The sequence below is a fragment of the Triticum urartu genome, chromosome 2 (assembly GCF_003073215.2).
Source record: "Triticum urartu cultivar G1812 chromosome 2, Tu2.1, whole genome shotgun sequence".
In the NCBI taxonomy this organism is placed as follows: Eukaryota; Viridiplantae; Streptophyta; class Magnoliopsida; order Poales; family Poaceae; genus Triticum; species Triticum urartu.
In genome coordinates, this window is record NC_053023.1 from 246,622,839 (window position 1) to 246,640,691 (window position 17,853).

The following is a 17,853-nucleotide window of genomic DNA, read 5'->3' on the forward strand; positions in this document are numbered from 1 at the left end:
TCTGACAAAACCCCCAGTCCGAACTAAAAGCGTGCACTCTCATAAGTCGCCCGACTCAATTACAAAGAAGCAAAAGCCCACTATAGGGCGTGGAACCGTATTGGAGGGATGGCTTAACGGGCCCTGCAAAATTCATAGTACAATAGATACCATATCAACACACAGCCATAGAGCATGTTGGGTACTCCGGCAGGTGGCCAAGAGCGGTGAGGATCTCCTCATCCAAAATACCTCAGAGCACCTTCCCGTGGATAACAATACAGTATTGATAGTCTTCGAGACCTTTGCCTCAAATAATAGGCGTAAGCGAGCACTCTGCAGCCTTGCTGAAGTCCGTCACGTGGCAGCAATAAATCCATGGAGCGACATGGCTATCACCTTCAATGCCAGTGATGAACCTAAATTCCGAACAGCTCGAGAACCAGTCGCTTTGCTCCTCAGTCCAATTGTGGATGGCTTTCGGCTCACTAAAGTGCTCATGGACGGCGACAGCGGATTAAACCTCATTTATGAGGAGACTCTTCAAAAAATGGAAATAGACATCAACCGTATTGAGCAAAGCAGCACGACCTTCCGAGGAATCATCCCTAGTCGGGAGGCACATTGCGCTGGGAAAATCACACTAGATGTGGTATTCGGCACTCCGGAGAATTACAGGTCCGAAGAAATAACATTCCATGTGGCCCCGTTCACTAGCGGATACCATGCCCTTCTAGGGCGGGAGGCATTCACGATTTTTCAAGCCATGCCCCATTAGAGGTACATGAAGCTCAAAATGCCCGGACCCAATGGAATCATCACTCTAGCTAGTGGTCCGCACATAGCACTCCTCGTCGAGAACAAAACAGCCGCACTGGCCCTCGAGGCATTATCCGAAGCCCTTGTGGCGGAGGAGTTAATCACGCTGCGCTCCACAGTGGATAGGGACTACGTTATACTAGACAAAAGATCCAAGTCCACCTCCTTTAAACCAGCGGATGAAATAGTCAAATTCCAAGTCCATCCAACGGACCCCACAAGAACAGCATCCATTGGGGCACAGTTAAACTCCGCCGTAGACGCCGCACTACGGGAGTTCCTGCGCGAGAATTGGGACATATTCGCCTGGCATCCTTCAGACATGCCAGGAATCCCACGCAGGCTGGCCTAGCATAGCCTTAAGATTCTAAAAGGATTCAAGCCGGTCAAGCAGACTCTTCGGCGTTTCTCCGAACCTAAGCGACAAGCCATGGGAGAGGAGCTAGCCAAGTTACTGGAGGCCGGATTCATTACAGAAATAAAGCATCCGGACTAGCTAGCAAACCTGGTGATGGTGCCAAAGAAGGACAAATCCTGGCGCCTATGCATCGCCTTCAAGGACCTTAATAAGGCATGCCCAAAGGATCATTTCCCCCTCCCTTGCATCGATGAAATTATCGACGCTACCACAGGACACGACTCATTATGCTTCCTCGAAGCATACTCCGGTTATCACCAAATTAAGATGGCGGAGTCCGATCTAGCCGCGACAGTATTCATCACTCCATACGGCCCCTTTTGTTTTAACACAATGCCCTTCGGGCTCACAAACGCAGATTGGCAAAATGATACGTCCATTTTGCATCATGCTTTTATATCGATATTTATTGCATTATGGACTGTTATTTCACTTTATGTCACAATACTTATGGCTATTCTCTCTTATTTTACAAGGTTTACATAAGGAGGGAGAATGCCGGCAGCTGGAATTCTGGGCTGGAAAAGAAGCAAATATTAGAGACCTATTCTATGCAACTCCAAAAGTCCTGAAACTCCACAAAAGATCTTAAAATAAATAAATAAAAGGCCTCGCCAAAGATGAAGGCCAGGGGGCCCACACCCTGCTCACGAGGGTGGGGGCGCGCCCCCCCTCCTGGGGCGCACCCCCTACCTCGTGGGCCCCCTGTTGGGTCTCCGACGTCCATCTTCTGCTATATGAAGTCTTTCGATGAGAAAAAAATCAGAAGGAACTTTTCGGGATGAGACTCTGCCGCCACGAGGCGGAACCTTGGTGGAACCAATCTAGAGCTCTGGCAGAGCTGTTCTGCCGGGGATACTTCCCTCCGGGAGGGGGGAATCATCACCATCGTCATCACCAACGCTCCTCTCATCGGGAGAGGGCAATCTCCATCAACATGTTCACCAGTACCATCTCATTACCAAACCCTAGTTCATCTCTGGTATCCAATTCCTGTCTCAAAGTCCGGGATTGGTGCCAGTAGGTTGCGAGTAGTGTTGATTACTCCTTGTAGTTGATGCTAGTTGGTTTATTTGGTGGAAGATCATATGTTCAGATCCTATATGCATATTATTACCCCTCTGATTATGAACATGAATATGCTTTGTGAGTAGTTACGTTTCCTGAGGACAAGGGAGAAGTCTTGCTATTAGTAGTCATGTGAATTTGGTATTTGTTCGATATTTTGATAAGATGTATGTTGTCTAGCCTCTAGTGGTGTTATGTGAACATCGACTACATAACACTTCACCATTATTTGGGCGTAAAGGAAGGCATTGGGGAGTAATAATTAGATGATGGGTTGCTAGAGTGATAGAAGCTTAAACCCTAGTTTATGCCTTGCTTCGTAAGGGGCTGATTTGGATCCGCATGTTTCATGCTATGGTTAGGTTTACCTTAATACTTTTGTTGTAGTTGCGGATGATTGCAATAGAGGTTAATCATAAGTGGGATGCTTGTTCAAGTAAGAACAACACCCAAGCACCGGTTCCACCCACATATCAAATTATCAAAGTACTGAACGCGAATCATATGAACGTGATGAAAACTAGCTTGACGATATTCCCATGTGTCCTCGGGAGCGCTTTTCCTATTATAAGAGTTTGTTCCGGCTTTTCCTTTGCTACAAAAAGGATTGGGCCACCTTGCTGCACTTTATTTACTTTTGTTACTTGTTGCTCGTTACAATTTATCTTGTCACAAAACTATATGTTACCACTTATTTTAGTACTTGCAGAGAATACCTTGCTGAAAACTGCTTATCATTTCCTTCTGCTCCTTATTGGGTTCGACACTCTAACTTATCGAAAGGACTATGATAGATCCCCTATACTTGTGGTTCATCAAGACTCTTTTTTGGCGCCGTTGCCGGGGAGTGTAGCACCTTTGGTATGTGGAATTTGGGAAGGAAAAATTTACATAGTGTGCTGAAATTTACTGTCACTTGCTACTATGGAAAGTAATTCTCTGAGGGACTTGTTCGGGGTATCTTCACCCTGTCCAGTAGAGCAAAGAGTTCCTCCTCAACCTACTGAACCTATTGAAAATGAAACTCCTTTTGAATTTCCTTCGGGTATGATGGAAAAACTGCTAGCTAACCCTTTTACAGGAGATGGAACAAAGCATCCTGATGAGCACTTATTATATGTGGATGAAGTTTGTGGATTATTTAAGCTTGCAGGTGTACCCGATGATGTTGCTAAGAAGAAGGTCTTCCCTTTATCTTTGAAGGGAGACGTATTGATATAGTATAGGCTATGTGATGATATGAGATCATGGAACTATAAAAGATTGAAATTGGAATTTCATCAAAAGTATTACCCTATGCATCTTGTTCATCATGATCGCAATTATATATATAATTTCTGGCCTTGCGAAGGATAAAGCATCGCTCAAGCTTGGGGGAGGCTTAAATCAATGTTATATTCATGCCCCAATCATGACCTCTCGAGAGAAATAATTATGCAAAGTTTTTATGCTCGGCTTTCTCATAATAATCAAACCATGCTCGATACTTCTTGTGTTGGCTCTTTTATGATGAAGACTATTGAATTCAGATGGGATTTATTGGATGGAATCAAATGCAACTCTGAAGATTGGGACCTCGATGAAGGTAAGGAGTCAGGTATGACACCTAATTTTGATTGTGTTAAATCTTTTATGGACACCGATATTTTTCGTAAGGTTAGCACTAAATATGGACTTGACTCTGAGATAGTAGCTTCTTTCTGTGAATCTTTTGCTACTTATGTTGATCTCCCTAAGGAGAAGTGGTTTAAATATCATCCTCCCATAGAAGTAAAAGTAGCTACACCTATTAAAGTTGAAGAAAAGACTATCACTTGTAATGATCCTATTGTTCCTACTTCTTATGTTGAGAAACCACCTTTCCCTGTTAGAATAAAGGATCATGCTAAAGCTTCAACTGTTGTTCGTAAAAGCAATATTAGAACTTATACACCTCCTGAGCAAGTTAATGTAGAACCTAATATTGCTATTGTTAAAGATCTCTTGTCTGATAATATTGATGGGCATGTTATTCAGTTCGAAGGTGAAACTGCTAGAATTGCTAAACCTTGTGCTAAAGATAAACATAGACTTGTGGTAGGCGTGCCTGTTATTTCTGTTAAAATAGGAGATCATTGTTATCATGGCTTATGTGATATGGGTGCTAGTGCTAGTGTTATACCTTATGACTTGTATAAAGAAATCAAGCATGAAATTGCACCTACTGAATTAGAAGATATTGATGTCACAATTAAACTTGCCAATAGAGACACTATTTCAGCGATGGGAATTGTTAGAGATGTTGAAGTCTTGTGTGGGAAAACTAAATATCCTGCTGATTTTCTTCTTCTTACTTCTCCGCAAGATAGCTTTTGTCCCATTATCTTTGGTAGACCCTTCTTGAACACTGTTAATGCTAGGATAGATTGCGAAAAGAATGTTGTTACTATTGTCTTGGATGATATGATTCATGAGTTTAATTTCTCTAAATTTAGTAAACAACATCGTGAGGAAGAATTACCTAGTAAGGATGAAATTATTGGTCTTGCTTCTATTGTCGTACCTGCTAGTGATCCTTTAGAACACTATTTGCTAGACCATGAAAATGATATTTTCATGAATGAAAGAAGGGAAATAGATGAAGTATTCTTTAAACAGGAACCTATTCTGCAACAAAATTTGCCTGTTGAAATTTTAGGGGATCCTCCTCCACCCAAGGTGATCCCGTGTTTGAGCTTAAACCTTTGCCTGATAATCTTAGATATGCTTATCTTGATGAAAAGAAGATATATCCTGTTATTACCAGTGCTAACCTTTCAGAGCATGAAGAAGAAAGATTATTGAAAACTCTGAAGAAGCATCGTGCTGCTATTGGATATACTCTTGATGATCTTAAGGGCATTAGTCCCACTCTATGTCAACATAAAATAAATTTGGAAGAAGATGCCAAACCAGTTCTTGATCCTCAACGATGTCTGAATCCTAAAATGAAAGAAGTGGTAAGAAAAGAAATACTCAAGCTTATGGAGGGCAGGTATAATTTATCCCGTTGCTGATAGTCAGTGGGTAAGTCCTGTCCATTGTGTCCCTAAGAAGGGAGGTATTACTGGTGTCCACAAAGAATTATCACAGGTTATAGGATGGTAATTGATTTCCGCAAATTAAATAAAGCTACTAAGAAAGGTCATTACCCCTTACCTTTTATTGATCAAACATACACACTATTGCTTTCTAGATGGTTATTCTGGTTTCTCTCAAATACCTGTGTCGGCTAGAGATCAATCAAAGACTACTTTACATGCCCTTTTGGTACTTTTGTTTATAGACGTATGCCTTTTGGTTTATGTAATGCACCTGCTACCTTTCAAAGATGGATGATGGCTATATTCTCTGACTTTTGTGAAAAGATTTGTGAGGTTTTCATGGACGATTTTTCCATCTATGGTTCCTCTTTTGATGGTTGCTTGAGCAATCTTGATCGAGTTTTGCAGAGATGTGGAGAAACTAATCTTGTCTTGAATTGGGAAAAGTGCCACTTTATGGTTAATGAAGGTATTATCTTGGGGCATAAAGTTTCTGAAAGAGGTATTGAAGTTGATAAAGCCAAGGTCGATGCTATTGAAAAGATGCCATGTCCCGAGGACATCAAAGGTATAAGAAGTTTCCTTGGTCACGTCGGATTTTACAGGAGGTTCATTAAGGACTTCTCAAAAATTTCTCGGCCTCTGACTTATTTATTGCAAAAAGATATACCATTTGTCTTTGATGATAATTCTGTAGAAGCATTTGAAATACTTAAGAAAGCATTAGTCTCTGCACCTGTTGTTCAGCCACCTGATTGGAATTTACCCTTTGAAATTATGTGTGATGTTAGTGATTATGCTGTAGGTGCTGTTCTAGGGCAAAGAGTTGATAAGAAATTAAATGTTATTCATTATGCTAGTAAGACTCTAGACAATGCTCAAAGGAATTATGCTACTACTGAAAAATAGCTTTTAGCAGTTCTATTTGCTTGTGATAAGTTCAGACCTTATATTGTTGATTCTAAAGTAACTATTCACACTGATCATGCTGCTATTAAATACCTTATGGAAAAGAAAGATGCTAAACCTAGACTTATTAGATGGGTTCTCTAGCTACAAGAATTTGATTTGCATATTGTTGATAGAAAGGGAGCTGAGAACCCCGTTGCAGACAACTTGTCTAGGTTAGATAATGTTCTTGATGACCCACTATCTATTAATGATAGCTTTCCTGATGAACAATTAAATGTTATAAGTACTTCTCGTAGTACTCCATGGTATGCTGATTATGCTAATTATATTGTTGCTAAGTTTATACCACCTAGCTTCACATACCAGCAAAAGAAAAAGTTTTTCTATGACTTGAGACATTAATTTTGGGATGACCCACATCTTTATAAAGAAGGAGTAGATGGTGTTATTAGACGTTGTGTACCTGAGCATGAACAGGAACAGATCCTACGCAAGTGTCATTCCGAGGCTTATGGAGGACACCACGCTGGTGATAGAACTGCACATACGGTATTGCAATCTGGTTTTTATTGGCTTACTCTCTTCAAGGATGCCCGTAAGTTTGTCTTGTCTTGTGATGAATGTCAAAGAATTGGTAATATTAGTAGACGTCAAGAAATGCCTATGAATTATTCTCTTGTTATTGAACCATTTGATGTTTGGGACTTTGATTATATGGGACCTTTTCCTGCCTCTAATGGATACACACATATTTTAGTTGCTGTTGATTTCGTTACTAAGTGGGTAGAAGCTATTCCAACTAGTAGTGCTGATCATAACACTTCTATTAAAATGCTTAAGGAAGTTATTTTTCCGAGGTTTGGAGTCCCTAGATATTTAATTACTGATGGTGGTTCACACTTTATTCATGGTGCTTTCCGTAAAATGATTGCTAAGTATGATGTTAATCATAGAATTGCATCTCCTTATCACCCACAGTCTAGTGGTCAAGTAGAATTGAGAAATAGAGAGCTCAAATTAATTTTGCAAAAGACTGTTAATAGGTCTAGAAATAATTGGTCTAAGAAACTTGATGATGCATTATGGGCTTATAGAACCGCATATAAAAATCCTATGGGTATGTCTCCGTATAAAATGATTTATGGAAAAGCATGTCATTTACCTCTCGAACTAGAACATAAGGCATATTGGGCTATTAAAGAGCTCAACTATGATTTCAAACTTGCCGGTGAAAAGAGGTTATTTGATATTAGCTCACTTGATTAATGGAGAACCCAAGCTTATGAAAATGCCAAGTTGTTTAAACAAAAAGTTAAAAGATGGCATGACAAAAGGATACAAAAGCGTGAGTTTAATGTACGTGATTATGTATTGCTATACAACTCTCGTTTAAGATTTTTTGCAGGAAAACTTCTCTCTAAATGGGAAGGCCCCTATGTTATTGAAGAGGTCCATCGTTCCGGTGCCATAAAAATCAACAACTTCGAGGGCACAAATCCGAAGGTGGTAAACGGTCAAAGAATCAAACATTATATCTCAGGTAATACCATAAATATTCAAACCAATATTATTGAAACTGTAACCCCAGAGGAATACATAAGGGACACCTTCCAAACCGTTTCAGACTCCGAAAAGGAATAGGTATGTGGTACGGTAAGTAAACCGACTCCAAAACAATTTTTAAGGCAATATTTCTCCGTTTTGGAATATTTAGAAAAATAGAAAAATAAGTAGCAGTCCGGGAAGGACACGAGGGCCCCACGAGGGTGGTGGGCGCGCCCTACCCCTCTGGGCGCTCCCCCTACCTCGTGAGCACCTCGTGTGCCTTTCGGACTCCGTTTTCTTGCATGATACATATTTTGGTCGGTAAAAATTCATTATATATTCTCCCGAAGGTTTTGACTCCCATATCATGCAAATCTCCTCTGTTTTTGTTTTCGAGTTGTTGCTGCTGCAGATTAGAGCAAGATGTCTTCTCAAGAGTCAATCGGGGAGAGCCGGGTATCTAATCCGGCACCGGAACCAAGGGCAAACAGCGACGCTGACCACTTTGGGCCAGGAACAAAGGAAGAGATGGAGGATGACTTGATGAGAGTAGATGCCATGGAGGATCAAGAAGTCACCTCTCGCCTCCGAGCTGGGTTCACGATGGGGGATCTACAGAGCTCAGCTATTCCAAATTTGGTTATCCCTTCTAATGTTAGATTTCTTTCTTATGAAAATATGAAGAGGAGTATCACTTGTTCTCCGTAGCTATGCAACACCCTTGGGTGCAAGGAGCTTTAGCTGTCATAGGAAAGCTTCGTAAGGAAATAATGGAGCTCAAACAGCAAGTCAATAAGCTCGAGGAGGAGAACCGCATCCTGAGGGGAATCATCGCCAAGAATATTACACCGACAACAAAGAAGCAGATATAATCACATGGGTATGGGCACTCCCCTTGGCAACTGCCAAGCTTGGGGGAGGTGCCCCGGTATCGTATCACCATCACAACTCCTATCTTTATCGTTTTTCTTAGTTCGATCCTATTAGAAGTATCTTGATCTAGTAGAATAAAGTTTATGGCATGATCTAGTTTTGAGTTTTGCTTTATGATCTCTCTTTGTAATCGAGTCCGTGAGCTATATATAATAAAGATTAGTGTTGAGTCAAGGGCTTGATTATTTTGCCATGATCTTGGGTGAATAAAAGAAAGAAGAAAAGAATAAAAAGAAACAAAAAGTTCATATTGATCTTATTGAGAGTAATGACTTCCCATAGAAAGAGTATGATGATTAAAAGTTGTTGGGAGTTGGCAGACATAGCTTTGGTCATTGTTGCGATTAATCGAAAGTAATAAGGAAAGAGAGGTTTTTACACACACATATATATATTATCATTGACATCATTTATGATTCGGAGCACTCATTAAAATATGACATGCTAAAGAGTTGATGTTGGACAAGGAAGACAACGTAATGAGTTATGTCTTTCTTATATCTGAGATAAAGTATGTTGTCACGGATCCTCTAACTTGTTGAGCTTGCCTTTCCCCCTCATGCTAGCCAAATTCTCAGCACCAAGTAGAAATACTACTTGTGCTTCCAAATACCCTTAAACCAGTTTTGCCATGAGAGTCCACCATATCTACCTATGGATTGAGTAAGATCCTTCAAGTAAGTTGTCATCGGTGCAAAGCAATAAAAATTGCTCTAAATATGTATGATTGATTGGTGTGGGAGAAATAAGCTTTATACGATCTTGTGATGTGGAAGTAATAAAAGCGACGGACTGCATAATAAAGGTTCATATCACAAGGGGCAATATAAAGTGATGTTCTTTCGCATTGAGATTTTATGCATCCAACCATAAAAGCGCATGGCAACCTCTGCTCCCCTCTGCGAAGGGCCTATCCTTTTTAATTATCTTCTACCTTATGCAAGGGTCACGGTGATCTTCACCTTTCCCTTTTCATTTTATCCTTTGGCAAGCTCAGCATGTTGGAAAGAACATGATATATATATATATAATTGGATATAGGGGAGCATGAATTATTATTGTTGACATTACCCTTGAGGTAAAAGGTTGTGGGGAAAAACTATAAGCCCCTATCTTTCTCTGTGTCCGATTAAAACTCTGTAACCACAAGTATTGCGTGAGTGTTAGCAATTATGAAGGACTACATGATAGTTGAGTATGTGGACTTGCTTTTTAGCTCTAACATAGACTCTTTCCGATGTTATGATAAATTGCAATTGCTTCAATGACTGAGATTATAGTTTGTCGAAGCCCAATAAGGTTTATGATTTTACTTTTGCATTGTGAATAGATCATCACTTGAACATAAGTAATCATATGACAAAATCTATATATGTTGCTGTTATGAGAATAATCGTGATGCCTTCATGTTCGTATTTTATTTTTATCGACGCCTCTACCTCTAAACATGAGGACATATTTATTGTTATCGGCTTTTCGCTCGAGGACAAGTGAGGTCTAAGCTTGGGGGAGTTGATATGTCCACTTTGCATCATGCTTTTATATCGATATTTATTGCATTATGGACTGTTATTTCACTTTATGTCACAATAGTTATGGCTATTCTCTCTTATTTTAAAAGGTTTACATAAGGAGGGAGAATGCCGGCAGCTGGAATTCTGGGCTGGAAAAGGAGCAAATATTAGAGACCTATTCTGCGCAACTCCAAAAGTCCTGAAACTCCACAGAACATCTTAAAATAAATAAAGAAAAATCCTCGCCAAAGATGAAGGCCAGGGGGCCCACACCCTGCTCACGAGGGTGGGGGCGCGCCCCCCTATGTCATGGGCCCCCTGGTGGGTCTTCGACGTCCATCTTCTGCTATATGAAGTCTTTCAATGAGAAAAAAATCAGAAGGAACTTTTCGGGACGAGACTCAGCCGCCACGAGGCGGAACCTTGGCGGAACCAATCTAGAGCTCCGGCAGAGCTGTTTTGCCGGGGATACTTCCCTCCGGGAGGGGGAAATCATCACCATCATCATCACCAATGCTCCTCTCATCGGGAGAGGGCAATCTCCATCAACATCTTCACCAGCACCATCTCATCTCCAAACCCTAGTTCATCTCTTGTATCAAATTCTTGTCTCAAAGTCCGGGATTGGTGCTAGTAGGTTGCTAGTAGTGTTGATTACTCCTTGTAGTTGATGCTAGTTGGTTTATTTGGTGGAAGATCATATGTTCAGATCCTATATGCATATTGTTACCCCTCTGATTATGAACATGAATATGCTTTGTGAGTAGTTACGTTTGTTCCTGAGGACAAGGGAGAAGTCTTGCTATTAGTAGTCATGTGAATTTGGTATTCGTTCGATATTTTGATAAGATGTATGTTGTCTAGCCTCTAGTGGTGTTATGTGAACGTCGACTACATAACACTTCACCATTATTTGGGCCTAGAGGAAGGCATTGGGGAGTAATAAGTAGATGATGGGTTGCTAGAGTGACAGAAGCTTAAACTCTAGTTTATGCGTTGCTTCGTAAGGGGCTGATTTGGATCCACATGTTTCATGATATGGTTAGGTTTACCTTAATACTTTTGTTGTAGTTGCGGATGCTTGCAATAGAGGTTAATCATAAGTGGGATGCTTGCTCAAGTAAGAACTTCACCCAAGCACCTGTCCACCCACATATCAAATTATCAAAGTACTGAACGCGAATCATATGAACATGATGAAAACTAGCTTGATGATATTCCCATGTGTCCTCGGGAGCGCTTTTCCTATTATAAGAGTTCGTTCCGGCTTGTCCTTTGCTACAAAAAGGATTGGGCCACCTTGCTGCACTTTATTTACTTTTGTTACTTGTTGCTCGTTACAATTTATATTGTCACAAAACTATCTATTACCCCTTATTTCAGTACTTGCAGAGAATACCTTGCTGAAAACCGCTTATCATTTCCTTCTGCTCCTTGTTGGGTTCGACACTCTTACTTATCGAAAGGACTACGATAGATCCCCTATACTTGTGGGTCATCACAAAACAGTGGAGGCATACATCGATGATGTGGTCGTTAAAACCAGACACGTCGACTCCTTAATAGTTGACTTGAGGCTCATGTTCGACAATCTCCGAACATACGACATTAAGCTCAATCCGAAAAAATGTGTTTTCGGCATACCCGCCGGAAAGCTCATGGGATTTATCGTCTCCAGTAGAGGAATTGAAGCAAATCCGGCTAAGATGCGGGCTCTGTCGCAGTTGGCTATCCCAACTGACCTCAAGCAAATCCAGAAGTTAACTGGATGTGTGGCAGCCTTAAGCCGCTTCATCTCCGGATTAGGAGAAAAGGCACTCCCCCTTTATAGCCTTCTTCGGTGCATCAAACACTTTGAGTGGACGGACGTAGCCACGGCCGGATTGGAAGAAATAAAAGCCATCCTGGCCACCAACCCAATCTTGGCCGCGTCAAATGTCGGCAAACCAATGCTATTATATATAGCGGCAACTCACCAAGTTGTAAGCGCAGTGCTCGTCGTCGAACGAGAGACAGACGGACATAAATTCCCACTTCAAAAGCCGGTATATTATGTATCCATTGTCCTCACTCCATGCAAATCACGGTACCCACATTATCAAAAGATAGCATATGCGGTATTCATGGCATCCCGGAAATTACGATACTACTTTCAAGAGTGTTCAATTACAGTGGCCTCCGAAGTACCACTCAACGACATAATAAACAACCGCGATGCCACAGGTCGGATTGCCAAATGGGCTATCGAGCTCCTCCCATTCGACATAACATATAAACCACGTCGAGCCATTAAGTCGCCAGTACTGGCCGATTTCGTCGCCGAATGGACAGAAGCCGAACTACCTAAAGAGTACGGCGCGTACTCCAATTGGATCATGCACTTCGACGGCTCTAAAATGATGGCTGGTCTGGGGGCTGGCGTTGTCCTGACGTCCCCCACCAGAGATACAGTTCAATACGTACTCCAAATACTATACACGGAATCCAATAACGCAGCCGAATACGAGGCCCTATTACACGGTGTCCGGATGGCAGTTTCCATGGGCATTCAACGCCTAGAGGTGCGTGGGGATTCAATCCTCGCAATATCTCAAATAAATGGAGACTTCGATGCCTAGGATCCGAAAATGGCGGCATATCGCAACGCCGTCCTCAAAATGTCATCTCGGTTCGAAGGGCTTGAATTCCACCATGTAGCTCGGGAAAACAATCAGGCGGCGGATATCCTCGCCCTATCGGCGCTAAACGCGACCCTGTTCCACCCAACATCTTCCTGGAAAAACTGTTTAAGCCATCCGTGGTATGCGAGGGGGACAGCGGTAACGATAATCCGGACCCGGCCACAACATCATATACCAAACATTCTGACACAATCGGAGGCTCTGCCATCGAAATAACACCTTCAGCCCATGTGATAATGGACATCATCGCCCCGTGGACAGAACCATTCCTGGCCAACCTAATCAGGCAGGAACTACCCGAGGACCAAAATGAGGCACACTGCATAGTGCGGTGATCTAAAGCCTACAAGGTCCATGAGGGAGAGCTTCATAAGAAAAGCACAACCGGAGTCCTTCAAAGGAGCATCTCCAAAGAGGAAGGGCGGAAGCTTTTGGCAGAAATCCATGCTGGACTCGGCGGCCATCATGCCGTAGCCCGGGCCCTTGTAAGCAAGGCCTTCCATACAGGTTTCTATTGGCCGACGGCCCGGGCAGATGCGCAACATCTGGTCCAACATTGCGTCGGTTGCCAGCTTTTTGCAAACCAAAGCCATATGCCGCCTACCGCTCTCTAAACAATCCCCATTACTTGGCCCTTAGCAGTCTGGGGGCTTGATATGGTCGAACCCCTTGAAGGGGGAACCCATAAGAAAAAATACTTACTGGTCATGGTGGATAAATTCACCAAATGGATAGAAGCCAAACCTGTCAAAACGGCTGAATCCGGACCGGTGATAGACTTCATATCAGGGGTTGTACACCGTTATGGCATCCCCCACAACATCATCACTGACAACGGCACGAACTTTACAGCCGACGAGGTGAAACTTTGGTGCAGCAACATGGGCATCAAGCTCAATTATGCTTCTGTCTGTCACCCACAAACTAACGGTCAAGTCAAACGAGCAAATAGTCTTATCATGAGTGGCATTAAACCCAGATTAGTGCGGTCCTTAAAGGAATCAAACACGCACTGGGTAGAGGAGCTCGACTCCGTACTATGGAGGCTGCGGACCATGCCGAATCGCACTACTAGATACACACCGTTTTTTATGGTGTATGGCACAGAGGCGGTTCTGCCTTGCGACATAATTCATGACTCACCTCGAGTGCGCATGTACGAAGAAAAAGAGGCCGAGCTCGATCGGTAGGACAGTTTGGACGCCCTGGAGGAGGAGCGCAACGTGGCAGAAGCACGTTCCGCATTCTATTAGCAACAGGCTCAAAGGTATCAAAGAAGATAAGTGTGGGCCAAAACCTATAACGTTGGCGAACTAATTCTACGCCTACTGGAGAAGAAAAAGAACAAGCTCAAGCCCAAATGGGAAGGTCCCTTTATTATTGACCAGGTTCTGACCGGTGGAGCGTACCGTCTGCGGGATGCATCGAAAAATCGACTTGAGCCAAACCCATGGAACGCAGCTAGACTCCGAAGATTCTACACCTAGTGCCGGACTCTATGTTCGTCCCCTTACCTCTGTCAATTTTTTGCATATCTGCCTTTTCTCTCTTTCTCTCTTTTTATTTCTCCTCAAGGCCCTAAAAGGCTAAACTTGTGTCTTGGTTACACAATCTTGACGCGCAAACCGCGCTCATTATACCTAGGGGCTTCTTATACAGAAGCTTAATCTAACTATTTTTCTGGGCTTTATGTCCCACACATGTGTTATTCTTCCGCATGTACCTTTTTCGCCATTATATGCATCGATATGACTTAAGTTTTGGCCAAGCTGGGTTGCTTGGCTCTTGTATTTATGCCCTATGTTCCCCTTAATTAGGCTAGGGCATAAGGGGAGCACCTCTGCGATTGTTACTGCCGGGTCAGCCGGATGTGTACCTCAGACTGGGTGAAGCCGAAAGCTAGCGTTCTTAAGGGAATATTCAATCAGTGAATAAAAGATGAATTTTATTTTGACACATGCCCCTAGATGTTTATAGCCTGCGTCTCTTTCCGCAGTTCGGACATGCACATTAGGGCATGCGTACCCAGGGAAAGGAACCCTTAATGAAACTATTCTCCCTGGAAGATGTTTCTTACTACCCATGTAATATAACATAGCTAGTTGGGTACTTGTCTGTTCAAGCACTTATGACTCCTACGCCTGGTTTCCACACATACCCCGGTTTTTACATAACCGAGAGGGTATTCGGATACACTCCGGACTATCGGGTCCAGAGGTCGAAGCGAAAAGGTCCGCCTTGACAAATGATTTACAATCCGGCTAGGACATCACATATGTCACTTGAAGTACACAGTCACTAAGACTGATTAAATTCTTCTTCTATACCATCCAACAGGCTGTCTAGCCTACAATCCTGTTGGGAATACTTTGCGGCAAATTCTACTTGGTCATACACTAAACTGACGGGGATCTCTTTCCCATCAGGCCCCACAGGTCCGACCTCGGCCATGTGGTTTGGGTCAGCTTTGGTATATCGCGTCTTCACCATAGCCCAGGCTTCCCTTGCACCTTGTCGGCAGGCTGATATCTTCCATAATCGGAAGCGCCGTCGCGCTCCCTTGAGCTTCTCTATAAGCTCCCCCATGCCTCCTGGCGGGGACGCGTATGGCTACAAGGCTTGGGCAATACCCTGCATCACCTGCTGAACTTGCCCGTGCAGTTGTGAGAGCTCTGGTAGAAGATCACCCGAAGACCCAGGCATCTCCCCCGCGGGACGACCCGTCAGCATACCTGCAGACATAACTCTGTTAGCCGGCTTCTTCGGCGAACTCCTTTAAAAAGTCCGTTCAAGCACTTACTAAAAGTGTCGCGTCGAAGCCACTTATTCTCCTTCATGGAGTCCGCAAGCTGGGCTCGGACATCTTTCAGTTCCATGCCTAGCCAGATATTGGCGTCTTGGAGATTATTTTTCTCCTGCCTGACTCGCGTAAGCACGCGCTCGCTAGCATTCAGCTGTCGATCAGCACGTGCCGTATTCACCGCCACAGCCTCCGGATTCACTCCGGGGTCATCTGCAACATCTATTGTTAGATTTGCATGCATGCCGTATACTACCTGGCACCTGTATTCTTTGCAATGCAAACAAGTGTTACCAGAGGGGCCCTTCTTGGACTCCTTCAACGCGGCAACAGCGGCCCCTAGCTGGGCCTTGCAGTCTTCCAGCTCTTAAAACAGTCGGGAATTCTTCTCCGTAAGAACCTGCACAAATAATGATCCTTAAATCAGTTGCGTCAACTGTTTCAAGTCTTAGGGGCTACTGATACATATAATCGTCAGATTTTCTTACCCGTATATCCCTTACATACTGGTCCGAGGCTCCGGCTAGACCATTTTGAGTAGCACGGATGTACGCGTCTCCTGAGTTGAAGGCATCGAATGCCTCTTGGGAGAAACAAGCGTCGTGGAGTACGGCCTGGCGACGCCTGTGATTCATGGCGCTCTCCACTTCGGAATTTGTAGCGGATAGTGTGTCCGCATCCTCTGTAGGAGGAGCATCCGGCGTCCGCCCCGTGTTAGCTTCCGCCTCTATGTCTGCCCTGGAGCCTGAGTGGTGGAGGCGTGATCGGCAGCCTCTCCGGATATAGTCCGGCGAGCATTTTTTCTACTAGGAAACATGGACGTCATTATATTTTAAGAAATACAACAACCACAGAGCGAGGTTTTGTGTCATACCTCTGTGCCGGCGTCTCCGTCCTGACCACCTTCCTTTTTGGCCTACTCGGCTTCGGTGCCCCTTGTTGGAGAGTCGCTGCGGGTTCGGTACGGCGTCCCGAAGGCCTTCCCTGTAAAACACCATATGTGTACGGTAGGTTAAGTGCGTAAAAGGGGATCCTTTTTGGAAGTTGGGACTCCAGTTTTTTCTTACATGCGATGCAGGGAGTAGTCCAGGATAGTCGGCCGTTATGGCCACCATGGTGTCATCGTAGCTTAATTGATAGAATTTCCTGTCTATCAGCTCCACAAATATGTCCGGATCCTCTTCGAGTCCGGGATCGAGGGCCCGGTCAGGGTCCTCCGGTTGTGGAGGTGGGCTTTTGACCTCCCTTACAGCTTTTCGCAGTTCCTGCCGTGAAACGGCAAGGTGAGTATTTATGATGAAGAATGCGGGAAGGTTGGGGGTAAAGAGTGACAACTCACCCAGCTTGGAGGGTTGTACATGGAGAATCCATCCCGTAGCTTGATACGGATGAACTCCTCTTCCTCTCCCTTGAACAACTTGGACAGAATTTTTGCTAAAGCAGCAGCGGAGTCCGGTCCCTTACGCCCACAAAGGGTGGCATCATCTTCCCCATTAAAACACCACAGGGGGTGCCCTCGACATTGAAGTGGTTGCACTCCCCGCATTATGCATATTGACATAACCTCGATTATTGTCAATCCTGATTGAGCCAGTGCTTTAATCCGGTTCATCAGGTAAAGGAATTCTCCGTTGTCTTCCTCCTGGGGGCTCCGTGGGCGCCAGCTTCGGCGTTTCTTCAGAGGAGCATTGCTAAACTCAGGAAGACCCCTCCGAACAGGGTCTGGAAGGGGGACGTCCTCCATGTAAAACCACTCCAAAGGCCAGTCTTTAGACGTCTTATTCGGGGTACCGAACAGGTATCCGGTGTCGGCGATGCGCCATATTTTGGATCCGCCCACTTGATAAAGTAACCCCTCCTGTGTACGGGGCACAAGGCAGAATTGCCTCTTCCACAGCTCGAAATGAGCCTCGCAGCCCAGCAATAGCTCACACAGGGCAACATAACCGGCGATGTGTAATATGGAAGCATGGGTGAAATTATGCAATTGGAGGCCGTAAAACTCCAGGAGCCCGTGGAGGAACGGGTGGATTGGAAATCCAAGTCCCCTTAGTAAGTAAGGGACAAGGCATACCCGCTCCCCCTTGGAGGGATTGGGGAAGCTCTCCGCTTGCTCCCCGCC